At 35.3% G+C, this 25,452-nt stretch overlaps 1 protein-coding gene and 1 long non-coding RNA gene across 2 annotated transcripts in view; one reads left to right on the top strand and one right to left on the bottom strand.

Annotated features, from left to right (window-relative positions):
- LOC140158792 (repulsive guidance molecule A-like) overlaps window positions 1–25,452 on the top strand; it is a 253,981-nt gene that overhangs the window by 162,103 nt on the left and 66,426 nt on the right. The window lies entirely within an intron of this gene.
- The window catches only part of LOC140158793 (uncharacterized), a 42,696-nt gene continuing 37,819 nt past the window's right edge, over window positions 20,576–25,452 (bottom strand). Inside the window, exons 3-4 of the long non-coding RNA XR_011859826.1 lie at window positions 22,296–22,474; window positions 20,576–21,473 (exon numbers count right to left, since the gene is read on the bottom strand). This is a non-coding gene — a long non-coding RNA (uncharacterized lncRNA). The remainder of the gene's footprint in view (window positions 21,474–22,295; window positions 22,475–25,452) is intronic.

Genomic DNA, 25,452 nt, shown 5'->3' with positions numbered 1-25,452 from the left:
TGTTGTTACTGGAAGTCCATATTTTATGAAAGGAAATTGGTGCCATAATGTAGTGTTGGGCAACTACTATAGAGATGAGTATTATCTTGTGGAATATAGATCTCTCTGAGCACGGATGTTTCCTTGTAATTTTTAAGCAGTTTAACCATAGATACAATCATCTTCAAAAACAATTAAAGATTTGAGTGTCTTTTTAGATAAAATATTATAAATTGTCAAATCATATTTATTTCAATTTGTGTATTTTACCAATACGTAAGCTGAGCTTACCTGAATAATTACTATATATTTGAAAATTTTCCTCTTGAAACTTTTTGGGAAAAAATGAAATCTTCTCAAAACAAAATTGAAAAAACTTTGAAAATCTGAAGACAAGTATGTTGAATAAACAATTCCTGACAAACAACATCTATTAAAAACATGAAATTGTCTCAAAACAAAAGATATGGAAAGTTACTCTGAACGTAAGACGACACTCCAACATGTATTTGTACAATATTAAAAACTAAATGTGTTGACTCAAAACTTGCTGCAGTATCAAGTTCTATGAAATCAAAACATTTTTTTTTTTACATAATGTAAAAAATGTACTCTTATAACAACCTTCCACATGGTTCTCAAAACACTTGCATGCAGACTATCAGATATGGAAAACACTTGAGAAAAGAAAAGTATTTTTAACAGAACTGACTCGTATGATTTTTTGAGGAGACATGAGCAAATATTGACTGATTTAGGTGTGTTTTTATAAAATAAATTGTCATAACTGACATAATTCAAATATTGTTTTCATTGACTTTTTAAATTCAAAATGGAAACATTGTGAGTCATGTTTATTCAGATGTTTCAAATTGGGGTTAAATATCAATGAAATATTACAAATGGTGAGAAATGATTGAAATTGATAAAAGGTCTGAGATCATCAATTTTGTATGATGTAGGGTTATGGAAAGCAAGGTAAATACTGACTCAAATGTTCGAGTGTGGACTATGCTGTATTTGTGCTTGAACTGATTAAAACAAATGGTATATAGTAAAGTTACGGAGTTAACAAAGGTCCAACTAAATTCATTGTTATGCTTTGTACTTAATGTGTGCTGTAAGAGCAAAATACACACTTTCTGATATTGTGGAAGTGTCATAAATATTGGGTGTCAAGGAAAATAAGTAAAACTGTTGAATTGGTGTTTGAATTGAATTAAGCAAATACTAGGAACATTTTGAAGTTGACAAAGGTTTGGGATCATTGTTATGATTGGCACATGTTATGAGGAATAAGGGTAAAATAAACATTCCCTATAACATAGTGCATGGAGTGAAATGAAAAGTAAATTATTTGAATTGCATTGGGTAAACATACTTGGCATATTGTATTGGGTAAACATACCATATTTTTACCCTCATAAAACAGCACAACATATTTATTTTTCATTTGAAAAAAAGAACAAATATAAAATTGAAGTCACCCAGCAGTGTTTTGTAAATAAAGCACAAGATATTGTTGATGTAATAAAGTTGATAATGTATTCACTATGTTTTCTTTTTATAATTATCAGCTACACACATTTTTCCCACCATATAATGTTGCACATGATGTGTGGAATAAGTGAAAAACTTTCTCTCATTGCATGTGCCAGTAGCTTTGTTTGGAACTAAACAATTGACTGATATGTTTAAGTAAGTTTGCTGAAGTGGAAAGCTATACTTGACATTTATGATATCTTACGGAAGTCTTGAAGAAGTCTATATATCTTTAAAGAGGCTCTTGTCCCAGAAAACCCAGATATATCAGAATAGAGAACCAACCAATAATATATAGGCCTATAAAGTTCAGTTCTAATGTCATAGCAGGAGGCAAAATCGTACACTTCTGGTACTTAAATACAAGTCTTGAAGAAGTCTAATTATCAGCAAGGAATTATTTGCCCCAGAACACTTTCACCCAATCTGGTACTTAAATGCAAGTCTTGAAGAAGTCTAATTATCAGCAAGGAATTATTTACCCCAGAAAACTTTTATCCAATCAATGCTCAGTGTCTGGAGCTCAGTTGTAGTGTTGCCAGTCACAGAAGAGTTATGAGGTTGCCAGTAGTACTGTGTTCTATGAATATTACAGACATGTTGCAGCTACCTTGCTAGCAGGTGTGTCATGCAATAATGACAAACAAAACCTGGGCTTTGTTGTCAGACTATGCATGTTTTAAAAACCAGACAGACAAGAAATGCTAACAGCAAATTAGGATGAAGTTTCCTTCACACACAGAGCTGCATGTTTTGGTACAAAAAAAAACCCCAACCTGACACGTTTCATGAGTGCTAACATATACCTTGGCCTATCTCAAGAACCACTGAACCAATGCTAAACATGTCTTTTTACTCATATGAATGTATTATTGATAAACTTTTTAAACATGCCTAAGAAAATTTGTAGTATTCCAAAATGTGATAATTTATCACAAATTTGTTGCTTGTAACTGATCATCCAGGGACCAGGCTTGAGACACGGATCATTATTTTGTTGACAAATCGCTATCAAGAGATATTCAAAGAGTCAATGGATTAGTGACATGCTGAGGGGTGGCGTTGGTCCCTGCCTCACCCCCACCCCACCCCCCTGGTTTCATACAAATCAGAATTTAGGGCAAATTCCATCCGCTTTGATTCACATGTCCCCCTCCCCTGATTTGAAGGGGTTTCTTTTTGGCACACTCTTGAATACTAGGCATGAGAAGATTTGGACGAGATTTTGACATCAATATAATCTTGCTTATTGTATGTTTCGTTGCGACAGATTTGTTTAGAATCTAGGCTTGTTGCACTCAGCATCTTTGCAAAAAAGAGGTTAATAACTCCATGCATAGAGGATTACCTATTCAAATCAACAAGTGACATGAATGAAAGGATTGCATCCAGAAAATGTGCCGGAGAAAAACTTGACAGCGGAGCACAGATTATGCCCTCCAGTATAACTATCATCTCAGTGCATGAAAGAGCATTGTATGTGTGAAGAAATCCAATAGCTGCTTAATGCACTCTATACTTATCTACCATATGGTATCATTTGTAATGTGGTTTAATTTTGCATATGGCAGCTATTACATTTTGTGCGAGTACCTATTTTCAACTCACTTTTCAGAGTGTAATCCGTCCTAGCTTCGATTCTTTGGGGTCCTTAGATTGGTAGATTCTATATACCCATTGCAGACATACTTCATGTACTTAGTATACATATCACCCGTTTATATTCAAATATGGAAGGTTTGACCTATATGCATAATTTGCTCGAGATTTTTTGACAGTGTTTGTGCGGGTAAAGCCCATGCTATGTAGCTTGAATCCCTACTTTTATGCATGTAGTCCTGCTAAAAGGATTCTCTCCTTATTCCAGACCTTCTGCCTCAGAAAAATCACTAAATCGGGCCTGGAAAAGAGAATTCAGAAAAGCTCCCGCATGAAAATTGTGACATTTGGAGCCTCGGGAAGTGCTTTCCCAAGACAAATACATTCCATTTTTTTCTTCAATTTTTGAGGTATTTAACACTCAAATCATTGTCGCTCAATCCAATCATCACATGAGCCTGCAGGGTGTTGTGCTCATTTTAGAAGATATGTATTGAAGAAGGGGAGCAAAGAAAATATAGCTGAAGTGGGATTCGAACCGGCGACCTCTGGTTTGCAAGATCAGTGCTCTCTACAACTTGAGCTATCCAGAGCACTGGTCTCGTCAAATCTCTCTTCAGCCAAATTTTCTTTGCTCCCCTTCTTCATGTAATATTATTACCTGGTCAGTTTCTCTGTATATTATTGTTTACTATAAGATATTATGTATGGCATAGCGTTCAAAAATAGGGTCTGCATTTGCCCCACCCCTCGATTTTGTTGAAGAGGCAGCTTTTGTTGTCACTTTTATTCCTTACCATCGCTATTGTATTGTAACATATTTATCTAACCTAAATGCACAAAAGTATATACATTTCCTTTTTCTTTCATCGCTGTTTTGTATATCATCATGATTCATTGTGAGTTGTCGTCGTGATCGTAACTCATTGTTTCCTCTTCACGTTTCGTTGCCCCGAGTGTTCCCTTTCCGTGACATGAGATGATGAAGATGTAACCGCATCAGACACTTTCCTAGGAGAGTCATTCAGGGATGCCAGTTAATGTGTGTGTTTATAGGCACATCCACACTGAGGCTTTCTTGCTTAAGCAACATGGATCTCAAGCAAAAACTTGGGGAAATCCATGCCTGTGTGAACTGTCTGGAGGATTCCAATCCCTAAGTTTGCACCCAAATTTATCCCCAAGACATTTAGGGGATTTCACGCTTTCCCCGAGTGATGCTTGAGTGGTCTTCGAGTACTACTGCCATGTGAACAGGCCCGTATGCAGGATTTTTTTTTGGGGGGGTGCTGATTTTGAAAAAGTGGACTTTTTTTCAAAGGGGAGGGCAATTTTGTGAAAAGTGGACTTTCTTCCCCAAATGTGGACCTTTTTTGACCAAAAGAGCGTAAAAACCTCATTTTTTTGCTCGCTAAGCTCGCAAATTCTTAAATTTTGGGACTTTTTGTATACTTTTGCAAATTTTGCGTACGGGCCTGAATGTGAACGATACATTTTGTGATTCTCAAGTACTGAGCATAACCTATGACCTTGTATTAATTATTCGGCGCACCACTAGATGGGTCACAGTAAGCTTCGGGTTGTAATTTCAGAGCCGACGTCATCAGGCTTTGCAAAACTCTAGGATTCAAGGCTTCAATTGAGTCGTGTGGACACATACTCTGGGATTGACTGAGGAATCGCAATTCTCAAAAACACCGATCCTTGAGAATTCTATGATCATCGGAACATAACATACGACTCGAGAATACAAGTAAAATGTTAGTATTTGGTGAAAAAGAGCTGGTGCAGAATAACTGCAGGGAACAGTTTGAATATACAATAGGTTTTATAAATAGGTTAAATGTTACGTTTACCTGAGGTGAATAGATGGATGAGAAGAATTTGATCAAGCAATCCACACAGACTCTTCACACATAGGAACTCACTTTTGTACCCCGGGGGGGGGGGTACTCAAGTTTGGTTTTGGTAGGGACGTGCCGCTGAGATTTTGGAAGTAGACCCATAAATATACCAATTTGTCAAGAAATTTGGACCCATTGATATACCAAAAGTCAAAATTTTCGGCCGAATTTACCCAAAATTGTCTTAGTTTTACAAATTTTCCCAAAATTTTGGGAAAATTTTAGCTAGATTAAGGAAAAATTGGGCTGTTTTCCGAAAAAATTGAGAAATTTGGAAAAAGGACCCATTCATATACCAAAATAGGCTTTGAAAAAGGGGTCATTGATATACCAGAAGGCTGAAAATGCTACCCATGTTTATGGCACGTCCCGTATGGTCATTTGTACTGAGTACCCCGGGTTTTGTACACATTAGATTGAAACACACAACCATAGAAGAGATGGGGAACTATTTATTTTTGTATAGGAACACTTCTTTTGAAAAACAGGGCCTAGAGACGATCCATGGAGGGAGACGGCCTTATTGAAGGCTTATTGACGCGTGATCAGGATTATTTTACTTTGTGTACGTATGTTTTATTTGTAATAAAAACAAGCACAACATTTTCAAGTTCTTGTGTAATAGTCGTAATGAGAATGTGCCTAACATCACATATGCATATAAATTGGTGATGACCCTTTGAACCAAAATGTGCATATATGCAATATTGGCACATTCTTGTTACAAGTATTACCTGAAACTGTAAGGATTATGAAAACTTTTAACACTCCTCTTTATTAAAAATAAAAATAAATTCCAGTAAGTTATCAGGTAAAAAATTAAAAAAATGGAGCAAAATTTTCAAATATCAGTTACAAATTTGCTGAAATAAGAGGATTTGAAGGTTTCGCAATATTTTGTGGCATTTTGATGATACAATTTTTGGAAAAATAGGGTCATTGGGTAGCTGCATCTAAAAAAAGAGGGTCATTGGGTAGCCGCACCTAAAAAAAGGGGACTTTAAAAAAAAAGGGGGTCATCGTGTATATGCGACTTCAAAAAAAAGGGGCCTATTGACAGGCACACACCGTCACTTCCAAAGTCCGGATATACCGTGTGTTGGGGCTATAGGATATTAAGAAATTGCGTCCATGAAAAGGGACTTATAAAACACTTACATTTACGTCAGATTTGATGATTTGAAGTAAAAAAAAAAAGTAACATATGACTTTAACTCAAGTTCATTAAAATTCATGACTTCATTACAATTCTGATAGAAATTATTTACATGATATTAGCTTATTGTCATGATTGTAGGAATATTTATTTGATAAAACCTGGCTTTTTTGTTTCTGTACAGTCATATTATTCATATCAGCAAATTTGAGGCAAGAGGGAGGAAAGAATAGGAGCATATTGTACAAGTAATGCATGAATCACAGTCCTCCTGACTTCAGTGGCTCAGCTATAGTGGATTTTTAGAAAGTGGTGGCACCAGCTATTTTTTTGTTGAAGGGTAAGAAAATTTTATTGGGACCAACATTTTTTGCCTATTTTTTCACATTTCTTATTTTGACTGGGGCAAGTTGGAAGGGGAAGAAGGGCTTCACTTTTTTAAATTTAGGTTTAAGGTTGTGAAATTTAATTTAAGTTCTGTAAAACATGTTGCCAATCAAAGTGGGATCTATATTGAAATGCTTAAGTAACACAAAAATAACCACTATTATCTTTTGCAAAATTCCTTCACAGTTTTTATTTTGGCGCAATTTATGGCATAAACGTGAAGTCTGGCTGGTTCAGATTGGCTAGTTGAAACACGCCATCATCACATCAGCACCTCATTCACCGATCAATCTACGTAGCATCACGTGATCGTGTGATGCAGTCGTGACTTTACACGATCAGTTGGCCAGTACGATAGATCTTTGCAAAATACTGTACATAAGGTGTGATTTCAGATTTGCAACAAGAACTGCCACAAATAATATGTTTTACGCTAGATGTTTGTAAGCTACTGTTTTTGATGACACATTTTGAGAAGTTGTAATGAATAATGAAAGGTGTACAACTGTCAAATGCATCCCAAATGAATTGTGATTCACATTAACAAATTGTGTATAGATTTGGGCATTTTATAGGACTTGCAATTACAGTCCAATTTTCTTAATTCTGACCTCTTTTATACAGATCTCTCTATTATCCAGACATGCGATCGTCATAGAAAAACATGCTTTTTATGCTTTGGTAACTTATATTTCGTGAACTGAAATGTTTTATACACCTTAATTATAATAACATTCAAGAAAATATAAAAACATCCTGCAAAACTTTCTAACATAATTTATTTTAGTGTTTACAAATATGTTTGCCAAAAAGTATTTAGAGAATAAACGATATGAATTTCTTTTTTTACTATCCTCTACTGTGTGTAATAGACGACAGGAAGGTCCAATATTTTGAGTAGTGGATGCCGGGGCAATGAAATTCAGCACTTACATGCTAAACCACAGCCACTGACTATAGAATTAAAATAAAATTTTTACATTTTTGTAATGTTGTTGTGTGTTTTTTTCACTGTATGGGTGATTCCATTTGAAATCTATACCCCTTGTGTGGGAGATTAAGGTTATGTCTTCCATAAGGGGTGTTTGGGTTTCAACTGGAATAGCCCAAAATTTGGTGAAGCAGTGAGATAAAATGTATGTATTATGTACAGACAAAATGTATGATTTCTCTTTGATGTTGTATGGTTTGCTATAAATACATGTATATAAGACATGAAATTTGTTGATTGCAAGTAGTCAATAGACCTGCAGTTTGAGTGAAATTCACCTGTCAGCTGACTTTCCGTTAGGATGGCTTTGAACATTTTATGTGTATCCTTACGAATCTACGAAATTCTATCTTGCAACTCCTCTCATGAATTCTAGTTACAGAATCTTCTGTAAAGTTATCTTGTCTTGAACCAGAACTCTTGTCTGTATAATCCATGGACCTCTTAACATCTCTGTCTTGGCCATTGCAGCTACATTAATCCTCTGCTGTTGAATTTTCATGAGACAGAGAAAGAGTCCGATTTCAGTAGCTGAGCGGAAACCATAAATATTTCCCGCTGCAGCAGCGTGAATTGACCGCAAGCTGTCCGACAGACATGGATGAAGATTTCATGATTATGGATCTGTTTTGGTCAATTGCGTTGTGGCTAGGTGTGTGATTACATTATAAAAAATAGATGCCTCAATTTGAAGGTTTTGTCAACCATGCAGTCATGTAAATTACTATTTTCTTATTTTTTCTTTGTTTCACAGACAGATAGTAAATGCAATACTTTGTTAATCAGCCTTTATTGGTTTAAATGGACATGTATAATTGATTTGCCTGCATGACATCTTTTTTTAATTTTTCATACACTCTAAATTTTTTGGAAAACATCCAGTGTTTAATAGTGGAACAAGAACACCACCTTGAACACTGCCATTCATATTTGGAACATTACCTTGAACACTGCCATGCATATTTGGAACCCAGTGTTCAATAGTGGAACATATTTATGGTGTTCAAGAACCAGGCCCGTAGCCAGCCCTCCGAGTTAGGGGGTTCGTTTTTGGAGATTTCTCTGAACTATTATTAACTGATGAGTAATGGCCGCGTAGCGGGCATCGCGCCGCCGAAACAAGGCGCAGGGGGGTGTCTGATGGGGGATATGCCCCCTCAGAAATGGGAGAATTTTGAAAAATGAAGTCCCAATTGAAGGCATTTGGTGCACCATTTTTACATTGTTATCAGAAATATATGGTTTCAATTTATTATTGCAAAGAGGCAAATTAGCACGGTTAAAACAAGAAAAAGTTGCAAATCAGGCGCCGGGGGTGTCTGAGCTTAGGGGATGTGCCCCCCTCAGAATTTGATTTATTTTGAAAAATGTAGTCCCAATTAAAGGCAGTGCACCATTTTTACCTTATATGTGGTTTCAATAATTATATTATAGCAAAGAGGCAAATTAGCACCGTTAAAACAAGAAAAAGTTGCAAATCAGGTGTAGGGGTGTCTTGAAGTATTTTGAAAAATGTAGTCCCAATATTGAAGGCATTTGGTGCACCATTTTGACATTATTATCAACATATGGGTTTTAATATATGGCAGTAAAGACGCAAATTAGCATGGTTAAAACAAGAAAAAGTAGCAAATCAGGCGCAGGGGGTGTCTGAGGGGGATGTGCCCCCTCAGAATTGGAAGAATTAAAAAAATGAAGTCCCAATTGAAGGCATTTGGTGCATCATTTTTACATTATTATCAGGAATATATGGATACTAGTATATTATAGCAAAGAGGGAAATTAGTGCAGTTAAAACAAGAAAAAGTTGCAAATCAGGTGCGTTATTTCATCACAAATAATATCAATTATCTTATTTTCCTATGTTATATCACTCCCTTCATCTCTGAACTAAGCTTTCTCGGTTATTGTTTTTTTGCACACTAAATAATTTTTTAAAAGTCTTCAAATCTAGATGAGACAAAGAGCCAAATAATTACTCTGCTGTATTTATAGACTATTTATAGCATTAAATCAAGTCATTATTTATATTTTTCACATAGGCATACAACATGGGCGTTGGGTGGATTTTTCAAATCGTCCCGCTAATCTGATCTATAAATCTAAAATTAACAGGAAAAATTTGCGCGAAGCGAGAGAAAAATAACAATTTTTGTGCTAAAATGGCCATTTCAACCACATTTCCCATGTTCTCCTTTTTTTGTGTCAAAATTTTAGGGGGTTCGATCGAACCCCTCAAACCCCCCCTGGCTACGGGCCTGAGAACTGTTACAAAAAAAGGTGTTTAAAAAGGTCCAAAAATTTTAGAGTGTAGACTAAACTGTTCACACTGCTTTAGATTATAAGTCTCTTTTACTTAACCCTAAGTCCTTTTTCTATGCCTTGGCAGAGGGGAAGGATAGAAGGGAGGAAGAAAGAATGAAGATGATGAGAAAAGTTACTTTCCTCTGTCCAGTTAAGAACCACCGACCTAGGATAGGAAGCCACAAGGGTTGACCTGCCTGGCTAGTGTTCTTGTGTGTGTGTGTGTGCTGGATGATTGTGTATTTGAATCATGTGGGGTGCTTGGTCTTGCAGTTACTTTGTGCTGTATGGTGCAGCAGCATTATGGTTAATAGAGAATTTTAAATATTGCAAGAAAGACAGTGGCAATTCAAAAAAATATCTTTATATCCCATAGAGGCAGAAGTTAAAATTTTGATGGGGTAACTTGTAAAATTTTGCCTGATAGTAATGTAGCTATATTCTGGTCTACATGTAAATGTGTTGTTTTCAAGCACAACTAATCAAGTCAAATTGAGACCCAGCATTATATGATAACTATTTATCATATCAAAGAAGCCGTGCTTCTCTGCATCCTACAATCAGAGCATCTCCAATCATCAGAAATGCTATGACCCGCTTACTTTATCACTCAAATGAGTAACTTCACATGCTTTTCATGATCACTAGCGCATACAACGAAAAACTCTTCACATGAATTTCAGCTGTTACCTGCAAAATTGAGATTATCAAATGAAAAGGACAGAATTCTATTTTGTTCAACAATAATCTTTTATTATATTACCAATATCTGTTTGTCACAAACACTGTCTAACTAAACATAATTGTCTTGAAAATCCAATTTTGTACAAGGCTGCTTATATTGTTCACAATAAATTGCCTATGATATTGGTTTCCATTTTCTTCAACTTAGTGCTTTAGTAATCAACCATTCAATTTCAATTTACTCGATAGGATAGGATCAATTCATTTAGAGCATAGGTCTATATGCACACACCTACTCATTAGGCACCCAAGTAATTAAAGGTGAATTTCACAATGTTCAGTTTCAGTTTATAGATACTACTAAAATGCAAGTAAACGATTACAAGTGCATTTTGATTTAGTGGCGTAACAGAGGGGGAAAGTTGCCTTTTCAGAGAAGAGGCAAGGTTAAAGGGATAGGAATTTGACAAAATGTGGTTGCCAGCATCCAACAAGGGGACAAGGGGGGATGCTGCCCTTTACCCCCATTGGCTATTATGCTTCTATGTTTCCAAGTTTAGAGATTTTATTTTTATGATAATGTTTCCCTTACTGTATGGCTACCGGTTAAGATATAAAATGTATCCAGTTGCACAAAACTTGTATAGAACCTTATTGAATGTCCATAGGTCTTGATACCTAGCAATATTTTTGAGAAGTGATTTTTTTCCCAATTATAAGGAAGACTAATTATATCAGTTCAGTTCAATCTTCAGTATAGCCTACATTTAGGATTTGTGTTTGAGTTAGGGTTAGGATAAGTATTTAGAGTTTTGAGTTAGGGTAAGGTTTCTTAAAACTGTTTAGGTTTGGGGTAAGGGTTATTGTTTAGAGTTAGGAATAGGTTTAGAGTTATACTACAGACATAGATTTAACTTTGTTGTTGAAGGAAGTGAAAATTTCACATCAGCAAAGGTTGTTGCTGTTGTTGTTGCTTTTCAAAGAGTAAAGATATCTAGTTGTATTTGTTTTGTTATAGGATACTTATTCTACCTATACCTAGCAGCATTATAAAGAGCCACTAATGATTATAGTATTCTGTATATCAGGAGAGCAGTAAGACAGCCAGTAACACAACCATGTTGGTTTCCCATTATATATGCAAGCTTAACATTTGAAATAAGTGACTAAGCTTTTTTTGCTCAAATTTTTACATAGTACCTAAACCTCTACTCCTCCCAAACCGCAAAACAAATAAATATTTAGTGTAAAATGAGGTACGCTGTCAACTGGCAACCCAAATGAAGTCTACCATTTCTGTCTGTGTATTTATGTAACCAGATGTACCTGAATGGTTCACTTGTAAGTTGACTACTACTGATGAGAGGCGGTTTCTTTGCACCAATCCACATCTGGACTTGTCTAAACTGAACAACAAAGATATCAGCCAAAATAATCTCATTTTCACTGGCAAAGTTCACATCCCCATTCAACAATGTAATAATATTCTACATTATTTTACAAAGTGTGATTTTTGTGTACCCACAATTCAGTCAAGGGTCGTTTTATGAGTTGTATGAGTGTATATAGAACTAAGTCTTGTTAGGTTGGCATAAAGTTTCTACTGAAAGTGAGAAAAGATATCTTATACTACCCACAATGCATTGCTTCCATTATAATTTTCAGTACTGATTTGCTATCTGGTGCAACGTGGGTCGATAGTGACAAAAGGAACCTCATTGAACAGAACACATCCAGATCTTGCAAAATATGTTCATTTCTTGACGATCGACCCATGTTAATCCAGTCTAATCTCAACATGAAAAGGAAACATGAAAAGGAAACTGCATTTTTTTGATGTAATGAGGTGATGCATCATGTTACAAAGGATTCTGGGAAGGGGAAGATATCTTCTCTGAAACTAAGTTAATATAGTGACAGTTGGCTAACAATTTGCATGCAGAAGTCATCTTAGTGCTAAAATGTGCAAAATTTAACCCAAAGTTGCAATTTTTCAGAAATGTTTCAACCATGATGATGCAAGTCACCAAGCTCTGCCAAGCCAAGTACCCTTACTCACTGAGTACATATTTTCTTATAATAATGCATTAGACTCTACTTTCAGGTTCCAGGTGTAGCATTTTGAAAGACTCATGCCTGGTAACTTATTTTGCTGACTGTGATTTTGTTGATCGAGCCTGCAGCATTGTATAAAGTATTAACAGATGATGTACTATTTATGCACTTGACATCTTGTCCTCTTGTTAACCATCCAACTTATCTTTCATATCCATCTTCAGGTATAAAACTTCACATACATCAATGTACATAAGCCAAATTGCCAAGTACATGTATATGTATAGTTCAGTGATGAATGTTAAAGTTAACAATAATATTCAGCCCCATATATTTCATGAAAATAATGATAACTGTTCAAAATGAATTTAAGTATTTCTTCAGCGTTTCTTATTGCTGTGTTTGTTTTTTTGTTTAGTCTTGATATTTTGACAAAATGTTTTTGTTTGATATTAGCCTAAAAACTAAACATCCTGCTATGTCAAAGCTTTGCTATGTCGAATATGAAGTAAAAACCGCTATGAGGAATCTAACCCTAACTCTAACACCCAGGCTCTAACCCTAAACCTAGCACTAACCCTAGCTAACCATATTTCATATTCAACATAGCAGACCTCATTTTGTATTTGACACAGCGAACCCTAACTCTAGCCCCTGGGTTCTAACCCTAACCCTAGCCCCAATCCTAAATGATAGTGCTAACCACAGCTAACCATATTTCATATTCAACATAGTAAACCTTATTTTGACACAGCAAACCTTCAACATTAGCTAACATTGCAAACCTTTGACATAGCGAACCATTGGGCATAAGTGGGCAGACAAAACTTCTTTGGGTTAGCAGTTGTCATCAGTCCTGACAACATGTAGAAAATGATAGGATTTTCATGACCATATTTAAAAGTCAAATTATTTTCAAGCACAAACATGCCCAGTATTAGTTATTCCAATATACTTTGTCATAACAGTAAAAGTAGTTCAGATCATTTCACTTTCTTACAGTAAACCCATTCCCACCACATACAAAACATGATTTTTTTATCCAAGTATGGTTTTCCCATAAGAAAGTGAAATGCATTGTGTGTATGTTGCAACAATTTTCAGGTCATAATGTCATTTTTTCTGTCATCTCACTGATCCAAATAAGTCGGCAATTAACACTCAAAGCTTTATGAGACAAATTGATGTCAGGAAGTGCACTTTCGATATACCGGCACATTTTTCCTGTTAAAACGTGCTGAAAAGTGCTTCGTACTGTCAATTTATTCCGTTATTTAGGATCTCTACCATTTCAAATTGGTTGTTTAATTCTCTGCATACTGGTGTCTTGACAAGCCTTAGATTTTCTTTTGAAAATTCAGATCCCAAGAATCACTAAACCAATGCTAGGTATGTTTGTACTTATTGGAAGTGGAATGCAATTTCAATTCACATTTCAAACATGCTCAATAGCTGAAGTCTAAGTGACCCTACAGACTTTTTATTTGACGTAAAAATATTTGATGTAACATATCTACATTATTTTAGCTAGCCCCGTTCTATTTCCAGTAATGTTTAAGTTCTAACGAATGTTTGATGACATAAAATCGATAATATATTTCTATCAGATATTATACGTAACATATCATCGATTTTACATCATCAAACATTTGTTAGAACTTAAACATTACTGGAAATAGAATGGGACTAGATTAAATAACGTAGATATGTTGCATCAAATATTATACGTCAAATACTCGGACTCTATTATACGTCAAATACTCGGACTCTGTAGCGGCCCTCAGTCAATTATAGCAAAGTAATGTTTGGGACAAATTTGTGAAAAACTGCTCTTCACATTTACACGTATTGTGCAAAATATCACAAATGTTGTGATTACTCTTATGTGAGGCAACAATATACTTTGATATAGAATAAGTTTTTTTTTTTTTTAAATGAATTCATTTTACCTTTCTGACATCGACCTGCATAAAGCAAGTATATTTTAACACTTTAATGGTGAAATATAAATGTGTGAATGTTTAAGGGAAAGAAAGAAAGGAAATCCACCTGACGTTTGCAAGTGAAATGTGGAAAAACAGACCTTCTTGCACTTCTGAAACACTAGCTGAGATTCAGAAAGTCATCAAATAAAGATGTTTTAATTCAGGCATTCAGTCACATGATCTATTGATGTTGTTTAATTATACATCCCAGTTAAAGTTAGTTCAAGTTAAAAATTCTATGCATATGGATATTCAGGTTTTACTCAGAAAAAAAATCATGCACCCACATCAGCAAATATCAAGGGATTAGTGCAAGATGGCATGATACCAGGAATGTTAGTACTCCTTTGTATTTATTGTTTTCAATTCATTCCAATCTTCATAATATGAACACAATATTAGGGTGGGCTTTAGGATAAGGATTGGATTTTGGACTTATGATTAGGATTAGGGTTTAGCTATATGAGTAGTCAGAATTATGAGAGATTTGTGTTAAGATTATAGCATTAGAGTTAAGGGTCATATTTGGATCAGGTGTGTCATCATTCCGTACATTGCTCTACAAATTGTAATGACTTTCAGGTTGTAGAAAGTATGATGATGATCTTTGGGATGATGATCATCTTTTGAAAGCTTCCAGCAATTTTCACCAATATAGCTACAAAATATTGCTTAAATATATAAAGGATAATAATAATTATGCACATGAATTAATCAGAAAGTACCAAAACTGTATGAACCTATATTAGCCTCTGCGCTATCAACCTTTATCGATGTTACTCATTGTAATTCATCCTTTGCTGGTACATCCCTTTTTAAAGGGATTTTTATTATACCAAAATCTGGTTCTTCATACGCGTTGATGTAGCAGCACTACGTAAATGTACCATTGTATGCATAAATGTGAAATGAACCAAAAGCAGCCATTAGATCAGAATCCATCTTAAACTTGCATGACAAGATAAGGAGTAAGCAATGATGGCACAACAATGGAGAGGATTGGTTCCATGCACTGCTTCCGTAACATTCCATGACTAAGTGTCTTTAACTTGTTCAAATTTCCACAAATTTACATAGAATTGAATATAATAAGCTACTGGGATTCTTCTATCATCTGAATTTCAGATACAGGCACGCACCAGTGTTCAAGAAAAACAAAACTACTTTCTTTGAGTGAGGCCTGGGAAGATGTACCCTCTTTAAAATATTATTTTGTAATGCATCATACAAAAGGTACCTGGAAATTCAGCAAAGATGGTAGAACAATGTATTGGGAAAGATTTAAGCTAAAATAATTTTCAAAATAAGAAGAAAATAAAGTACATTTTTGGCTATTTTCATCATGTTTTCAAAAGCAAAACTTCAAAGGTGTCATTTTTAAAAGCTTTCTTTTCATTCATTGAAAAAATGATAGAATCACATTTCTCTCTCGGAGACCAAGAAATTCCTTTCAATATGATGTGTCATATAAATTTGTTTGTTACATCAATGTTGTGTTCAATGTTATCATGTGGATGGTTGCAACATTACATTTAGTGCAGACGTATAGCAATAGCATGAGTAAATTATATGATGGGGACTGGGGTCCAATTGAGGTGTCGACCCTGATTGAGGGGGCACCTGTCCTTTTCCAGTCATTTTCATTTGGGGGCACATAGCTTATGATTATAGGCCTCTCTACGTTTTGATGGCTGGGGGGTATTGGATTTTGGATGGGTTCCGGTGCTCATACATGAAAATGCAGGAACAGCAGTAAAATGCTGTTTAAATGTCTTAACTCACTTTTATACACTACAAAACAAGTCTTAGTAAGTCATTAATAAAACATGATCATTCATCATCTTACAAATCCAACTTGACATAAAATCACGGAATGACCTGTGAAAGGGCTTCAATTTTCATGAATTTTTACCCGTCAGGAAATTGTACTTAAATTGGGTGACTAAAAAGCTTAATAGCGCTATTGAATTGGCAGGTAGAGGTGGGACATATGGATGAGTAGGTATAATCAGCAGATGAAATGTCAGCCATATTATCATTGGTGTTGCCAGAACTGTGATTTCACTACCAATTGGGCTAGTGTTTATGATTTTTCTCTGCTGCATAAAATAAATTTGGTTCTGCAGAACAAAGTGTTGGAGGAAAACCAGATTGTCATTTGATTTCCAGATGTCACACTGGACTGCCTGTGAAGATTTATTTATTTTTCCATAGGAAGCAATGATCAGTGTAAAAATTGGGCTTCTTTTCAATTGATCAACAGGAACTGTTGCTGTGCTTCATGAGAAAATGGCAACACTGTACACTGATAGATACAGGATTAAGCTTTTCAGTGCTGTCACTTGCATTCTACTCTTTAATTTCAGGTCTTTTTGATACTTTTATCTTTCAAAATTATACCTGCAAGAGCCATTTATAATCAACAAACACTATGCATGTGTGTACACATTAGACTGAAATAGATTCTCAAATATTATGAGGAAAGCTCAACAATATTTTTTTCTTCAGATAGTGATAAAAAAATCAGTGCCCGATTCCGATTCCGTGTCTGACTTTTCCCGTTTGACATTCACATGGACAAGGATAATAAGGCTTTACCTGGGATTTATGATGTGATGCATTTCATTGGCAGGTCCTTAATTGAAATGAATGGCAAATGAAATGTATAGTTATGAGGAACCACACCTTACCTTTCCTCTTCATCGCCTCACATTGAAGGAATGTAGGAAATGTTTGGTGTGCCTGTAATTTGGAGGGATAGTGTTAAGCTGTGTTATACTAGATGAACCTTTAATAAAAAAATATGGTCAACCTTTAAAAATGATGCAGTGTTAACCGTTGGCAAATTGAAATGAATGGCAAAGTGATCATGGTGATTGGGTAGTTAAGAGAAGTTTCACATAGGCTTTCCTATCTAATTTATCGTCACTCTAAAGGACCTCACCTTTTTATGTCACATTCTCAAAGGAATGAGTATGTATAGTCTACCTTATAATTTGAATCAAATAAAACCTATGGTATTGTATTTAGGACATCTTTATAGCGGGTATACCATCAGTATTGCTTTCCAGTATGTACCCTCTTTTTTGGATGTAACCAGGATGGATTGGGACATTGAGGGGTTTCTTTCTTTTTGAAACTGACTGTAATATGGATAGGCTTTATACACAGAGAAGTTAACATCCCCTCCAAAGGATGTAATACACTCATGGTTCATTCACCCAACTCTAAATGAACCATGGGTGAGTGGAAGTCTGAATTTTTAATCTGCTGATGTTGACAATTATATTCAGTCGACTTATGAAAACTTATACAGTACATGTAGCAGCAAATTATCACTATCAGGAATTGTGCCTGGGACCTCATGCACCAAAAGCAAGTACCCTAAACATTAGGCCACATTCTCCACATTGTGTTAAAGATCAACCTTTAAAAACATCAGTGATTGATATTTGTAAATTTCAATAACTGGCAGATTGATTAGATCATATCTCACCGTCCATTCCTAACAATGGTATCCTTGCAATAAAGCAATGATGATTGGTCTGATGTGATAGATGTTACGGCTGATGTGATGGATGTTACAGAATTTGATCAACCTTCAAAATAAGTTATCATTGGTAGTTGTTAAATTGAAATGAATGATATAGATGTGCAGCTATTGGGACCACACCTTGGCTTTCCTCTTTGTCTCATCCTCACTTTGAAGTGACATTCTAGTGAACATTAAACTTCAATGAGATAGGTTATCAAGTTTGATCAACCTTCACAGACATTTTGATAGTTATTAAATTGAAATGAAAAGTAGATATTAGGGGTGTTCAGATAGGCATATAATCCGCAAAAATGGGAGTATTTAAGAATTGCGATCCCTATGTCAGTCCCTGACTGTGTGTCCACACGACTCCATTGAAGACTGCAATTCTCTAGTTTTGCAACGCTTGATGAAGACAGATTTGCAATTTCAAGCGGCAGCTTACTGTGACCTGGCTCGCCGAATTAAACCATATTAAATCCTTGCTCGGGTTACATAGTGACGTATCACAAAAATGGCCAATTTGAGATAATCGCATTTAAAGTTTTTGCAACTTTTACCTGTTTGTCATACATTGCCACACCTCACCTTTCCTCTCCAAATGATCCTTGACATCCCTCATGTAACTTGTCCCATGCTTAGCTCGGAGGTACACTTTATCAAATTTGTTCACTATTTCTAAAATTGTTTTGAATAGCAGATTCAACATGCAATACAACAAGGATAGGAATATTTCCTAGGCTCTTTCTAATTTTTGACCAGGAGTACATCATCGATGGCTTTGAGAAATTCTGTTTTCATATTTCACATAGTAAGATTTTGCTTCCTCTAGACATGCTAGAAATAGCACAAAGTGTTTTGATTTAAACCATAATATTACGATATTATATTCCTCATTTGTTGTATGTAATTTTATGTTTTGTCATTTTATCGTGGGTGGCTAGATCCACTATCGTGGGTCTTGAAATTTTCTTAAATGATTTAAAGGTATAAAATCGCTCAAGGATGATAAGAAAGAGCATAAAATTTCAAATAATGCATGATATTAGAGAGTTGAAAGTTGGTGAAAAAAAACCAAAAATTAAGTCTTTTCTATTAATTCCTTGTTTGCATTATTAAAGATATCAATTTCAATGTTTATGTTTATTTGTTGCCATTGTAATGGATGAAATTATTTAGTTGTGATATAAATACATGAATTTCATGGCTTTTGTTCAGTGTGTATTTGTCTTGTAGTTGCACATTCCTCTTATGTTATTGTTTGAAGCCAAAGAGTTATTTTATTTTTTACCATTTTAAAGCTCTTCGATCCGCAATTTGGCATTTCATTGCTGTTTTAGCTAATAATCCTTTGATGTTATGTTGAAATGACACAATATGTGAATTTCCCTTTTGGGGTTTCAGCATTATCCATTCATTATGTTCAGCAAATATCTTATTTTGCTAAATTGCCCCACAGAACATCTTTAACCATTTGATAACACACACACTATTGAAATATAACCACTTTACAATAAAATAGATAACCTAGTTTTGGGAAAGCTTAGTTTCTAAGTCTTTATTTATCATGTTTATATACAAGAAGCTCATATTGTTCATGCCAGACCTGGTTGCCAGAGGACATTCTATCTCACTACACCCATGAAATCCACATAATGATAGCAAAAAAACATAACAATACACCTGCACAATGATCTGAATTCTCAATTTTTGTTTTAAAATGATCTATTATTTTGTAAGGCTTACAACACCTCCAACTATGAGACCTAAAGGCTTGAGTGGAGAATTGCACAAATCGGTAAGTTATATTTGAAAATGATGCCCCAATTGCTCATATTTGTAGATAAGAATCTTAAGTTTCTTTGGATTTTAATATCGGCACAAGACAATATTCAACAACACACTGCTCTATAGAGACAAGGATGGATCATAATACAAATAGTCTAGTTTCGCTTACAAATGCCCCAAATTCACAACTTTATTCCTTAAAATCTCATAAGTTTAGTATATCAAACAAGAGGACATAATATACCTGATTTGACTACTTGGCATACTTACGGGATTTGCTGACAAGCGTGGATAATTACAAAAAAATCTAAAATTTCAGTTTCTGTATAAAGAGTATTATAGCAAGGAGAAAAAGTAGCTGAATTGGGTCATTTCTCACATTATACAGGTTGAAAACTTATCCATGTTATCAGTTACATTGTTCATGTTATAAAGTAGATAGTTGACAACCATATTATTAAGTCCCTCCCAGTGAGCTCATGATATTCTACCTATTTGAATCATGATTTCATTCAAATTTATTGACAATTTTGAGTCTGAGGAGGTATCAGATATATTAACGTAGTATTGATATCATCATTCAAACTGTAAATAGCTGTAAATAACCAAAAATAATACAGCAAAAAATACATAAAAGTCAGATCTTTAATTTTTTTAAAGTATCTCATGCTTCAATTAGTTCAACTTCAACCCATCATAAAAATCATTCCTTCCATTCAGCTATGGTAAATTTCCCACCTCTCTAAAGACATCCATGGTATTGGTATCTTTTGTGCAGTTTTAATTTTGCTGTAAACTTAAAAGTGAAAATTATCATGGAACAAATATTTTACTATTTTAGTAAATGAAGCGTGGTAAAACAAATCCAATAATGCAGAAATCTATCAGGAGATAAAACCTCAACCTGTTTTAAAGCCTACTCCCTAAAGACAACAAGTCCATTTAGAGCATAAATACCAAATAGATATTTGCCAGTCAATCAGTGACCTAACCACTGACCTTTGTGGTGTGTTATTGCATGTGCGAGAGAGGAATACGATAGTGAAGTCCGTGCTTGTGCATCTTCATCACTCAGTCTAAGAGCAGTGAAGATGATGATAACGTTGATGGCTTCATAGTGGTCAAGCTCGTTCATGTTTGGGAAACTCTCATGGGGAATCTGACCATCTCAAACTCTGATGTTTATACTACATACGACACAGAGCTAGTCGTATTAAAGTCCACACTATTATCAAGTCTGCACGCGTAAGTCCTTGACCACATACTTGCCTTGCAGAGACTTGTATTCCTGACATCCGATGGGGCTACTGTTTCGGCTGCTCACGGCCTCTACTTGCCATACTGCTCAAAATGTAATTCAAGTATTTCTGTACTCCCCTTTACTGTCTCATGTGTGTGTGAATAATATGCAAATGATTTTTTAAAGGGGCGCTACGGTCGGTGGCATACAAGACATTCTTTAATAGTGAGTGGAATAGTAGTTTACATGGTTCCTTTTCTCTATTTCCGTATTCAAGTGCATCGGCAGTTAATGTACTCCCTCCTTAAAAGTCCTCTTCACTTCCTTCAAGAAAATAACCACAAGAGGTGAAATTGTAAAATAGATCAAGTAAACTGAATGCAAAGTGGAAAAATGGCAGCCATTTTGATTTCTCAGTGGGATTGGATAACATTTGCATGTTTGGGTATATGCTATGCTGATTTCTCTGTGTTTTTTCTCAATAGCATTCTACTGACGTATGATAGTTGTGGAATGTTTTTTAAACAGTTGAAATTGGGAAATATATAGTACATTGAAGAAGTACCTCTAGCAAAATATGAAATTTTACAGAAAATTTTTCTTAGTTCTAGCTTTTTGGGTTTTTCGTTTTTTTATTTGATGAAAGAGTTGTGAAAAAGTGAGCAAAACAGGGAAATTGGGTATTCACAGTAAATGGAAGACCTGAAATTTACATTGGCAACACAATCAAGCAAAATGAGTCATTTCAAACTTGTCATCATGTAGATTGGGGCCAAATAAGGAACTGTAAGTGAAATTTGGAAAACAATTTATACGTATTTTATCCTACTAGAATAGCAAGAATTCCTCACAAAAATTGAAATTCATTTTGTTCAACCAAACTACTCATTTTTCCTGATCACGTCACACATGAACTAAATTTAGCAATCTTTTATTTCTAGTAGAATTGCTTTGCAAATAAGATGTGGAAAGAATCGCTGAAAGTTAACAATTCATATGACATATACCACGTATACAGAGAGAGAAATTAACAAAGCAGTGAAATGCATGTACTCTAAGGAAAATTAACAAATTATTAGGCAACAATATTGTCACACACTTGGAATTTAAAAAAGCAGCGTCAGTCAAAATGGACCCAATTAATACCTTTTTGTGAATATTGGGCATATTATTAGGACCAATCTGTGATGTTTGCCTGTCCGCTATATTTACGATTTTTAGATATTGAGAAGATGGTCAGTCGGCCTGGTCCAGTCTGGGCCTCCCACACCTGCTTCACTGGCTATTTGGTTCATCATGCTGACCATACACTGCACTGAGTTAATCTGAAAGATACCGAGATGTAAATTACTTAGTAGCGGTCAGTGTTGCTATGGTCAGGTGTAACTATCTCCCATAAGACATATATGTGCACATGTTAACCCTTTAATATCGGAGAAGTTAATGTTGTTGACAGCATTTTTTTTGCATAATTCCATTTTACTTGAAAATTTACATGAATAGGTTGTATTATAAAGAACTAACATGCCTACTTCCTGGTTCCATGGCTTTTAAAATTAAAGTGTCATTGGAATATTATTTTGAAGAATGTAATATGCCTGTTTTAGCTGTGATGATCATGCATAGAAAAAGTATGCTGAATAGGGGAAAATCATGTCCAGACTGGTCAAGCGGATGATTTCATTATTACAATGTCTTTGCAAAATGCAAGATAAGGTTTACACATATGAGCATAATGCCTAAGTGAGTGTAAAATGATGTGTATTAGGGGTGTTTTCTTCTTGTACACGGAAAAGCAGAAAGAGGATTTAGAAAGGAAGTTCTTAAATATTAAAAACAGGGAACTGCTTACAATACAGTATTAAAGTTTTGTTTGACTTAATTACATCCCACTCACAGAGGCCAAGATAAACTCAAGTGAAAACAGCCCGGGAAAACATTGTTCAGGTATAACAAGAAAAGGACATATCATGGTTCCAGAGTAAGAAAGTCTTAATGTAATACAGGTTGCTGCCTGGAGTAATTTAATTATCCAGCCTATTTAATGCAAAGGAAACATAATACAGTGCACAATTTTACTAAAACAGATTGGTGCTAACTAGGATCATGGAAGTACTAATACGTCCATGCTAAGATAAACACTGACAAATAATATTTATAACTGCCTGATGGAATGCATTCAGTACAACTGAGGATCTTAAGGCATTATGTCGACAGTGCCTTAAAAATCAGGGCAGAACTGTCAAAAAACCAAAATCACTGGTCATACATATTTGTCATCCTAATCTTTAACCTGTTTACATCCTAATATTTCACCTGTTAACCAGTCAATAACACCAAGCACCAAACCCTATTGTGCTATTAATGGGATAAAACAGGTGACAGATTAGGATGACAAATATATATGACCAGTGATTTTGTTTTTTTTCACAATTCCTTCTGCTTTGACTTTTTAAGGCACTGTTCACGTAATGATACCCCATGAATAAGAATCAGAATTGGGTGTAACTAACTATATGCTGGATTGAGATAAACACTCTACTCTTTTCAAACCTGACTCTGATTACATGTAAGCTCATGTACATGTATGGCTTTCTATACAGATAGCTTAAATGTCAGGACTCCAATCACCAGAGACAAGTAATGCACCTTTATGTGCCACACTCTTCCCTTGTCAAAACATAAGGGTGGTAGCTTTAATTTTGAAAAGGATTGGATTAAAATGAAAATCATAAGAGGAACTTATCTATAGTTTGTCAGAGTTACTTCAGTATCAAAATTTCAAGGGTCTGCAGCACTTAGCTGGTGTATCAAGGGGCCCTAGCCCTATGTTGATTTTCATAGGCATTTAGCTTCATGCATACTTTAGTATAAAAATTTCAAGGGCCCTGCAGCACTCAGCTGGTGTATCATTGATTTTCAAGGCCATTTGGCTTCATACTTTCATATCCAAATTCCAAGGGCCCTGCAGTCCCCATCTGGTGTATCATTGATTTTAATGGGCATTTGGCTTGATAGCCTACCATATTTTGCACACTGCTATTATTCATGCCTGAAACTTTTTACTTGTTTGGTCTTGAAAATCATATAGCAGAAAGTGTTTTTTTTTTTAAGTTTTGATTGTATTTGCAGCATACAGCAGCCAATATATTTTGTATTTACTACATGTCATTTTATCTTAATACATTTGCCCATGGCCAGAATATGGGCATTGATACAAAACAAACAAATGCGCATAAAAACAAAATCAACAGACACACAGGTCATGACCCATTCATGCCCCAGGCGTGGACTTGGATAGCTATAGGTCCTAAGGTTTGGTGGGTATAGCAGTGCTGGTCGGGAGGGAAGCATTGCCGAAATAAGAGCTGAAGAATAACAATAAGAAATGGAGCAAGTCAACATAACGCTACGTATAGGGATTCTTAATACTTATACATGTTATGCTAGTATAGTATATTGTGAGGCCTGTGGTTTATGGTGTCTGTGACTCAAGTTTGTTATTAAGGTATGGTTCTTCCTTTAACCCTAACCGTGCCCATAATTGTTTTTGCTATCGGAAGGGAAAGAAGCAACGAAAAAGGAGAAAAAGATGAACAAAGAAGTCACATGGTACCCCGGGATTTGAACCTTGGACCCCTCGCATGCCACGCACAAGATCACCAGCCTCTAGCCACAGGGCTTACGCTGGCCCGGCCAGCAATTTCCTGGGTATATATGACTTAGGCTGATTGCGTCAATAGTCGCATCATGTGGAATGCAGTTTAGATGAAGGAAATTAACCAAAAGTAAAAGGCATCAGCTAGTTGGAAAACCCTATTTTAGTCTAGGATTAAAGTTGGTCCTTCTTTACGAATATGGGCCTTGCCTTTAAGAGCACAAACCTGTGTAGAGCATTAAAAATCACATTAACCGTAAGATCGGTCCCATGATGGAATTGGATATCAAGCTCTAATAGTACTTGGTTGAAGTGTATAGGAATGAGGGACCATTACTTGATGTAGAGTCTTCTTAACTGGCTTTTTAATTTGTCATGGGCAATTTACCACTTGTTCTATATCTAGTACCTAGTGACATGGTTACACAATTGTGGAACTAAACATCCCTTTGGCTCAAAGTAACAAAACAAAAATGGAGAATGTTTTGAAAGACCCTTTTGTGAAAGACCTTTTTCATACAGATGTATAAATAGTGACATCTTAAGTGGCTGGTTGGGGCATTACACTAACGCAAGTCAGTTTTAATAAGGTTACAAAATGATTAGGCTAGCAAAACAACCTTGCATTGCAATGCAAGATGCTAT

This window comes from Amphiura filiformis, chromosome 8 (genome assembly GCF_039555335.1).
Source record: "Amphiura filiformis chromosome 8, Afil_fr2py, whole genome shotgun sequence".
Taxonomy (NCBI): domain Eukaryota; kingdom Metazoa; phylum Echinodermata; class Ophiuroidea; order Amphilepidida; family Amphiuridae; genus Amphiura; species Amphiura filiformis.
The sequence above is the reverse complement of the archived record's forward strand: the minus strand, read 5'-3'. Positions and strand labels throughout refer to the sequence as shown.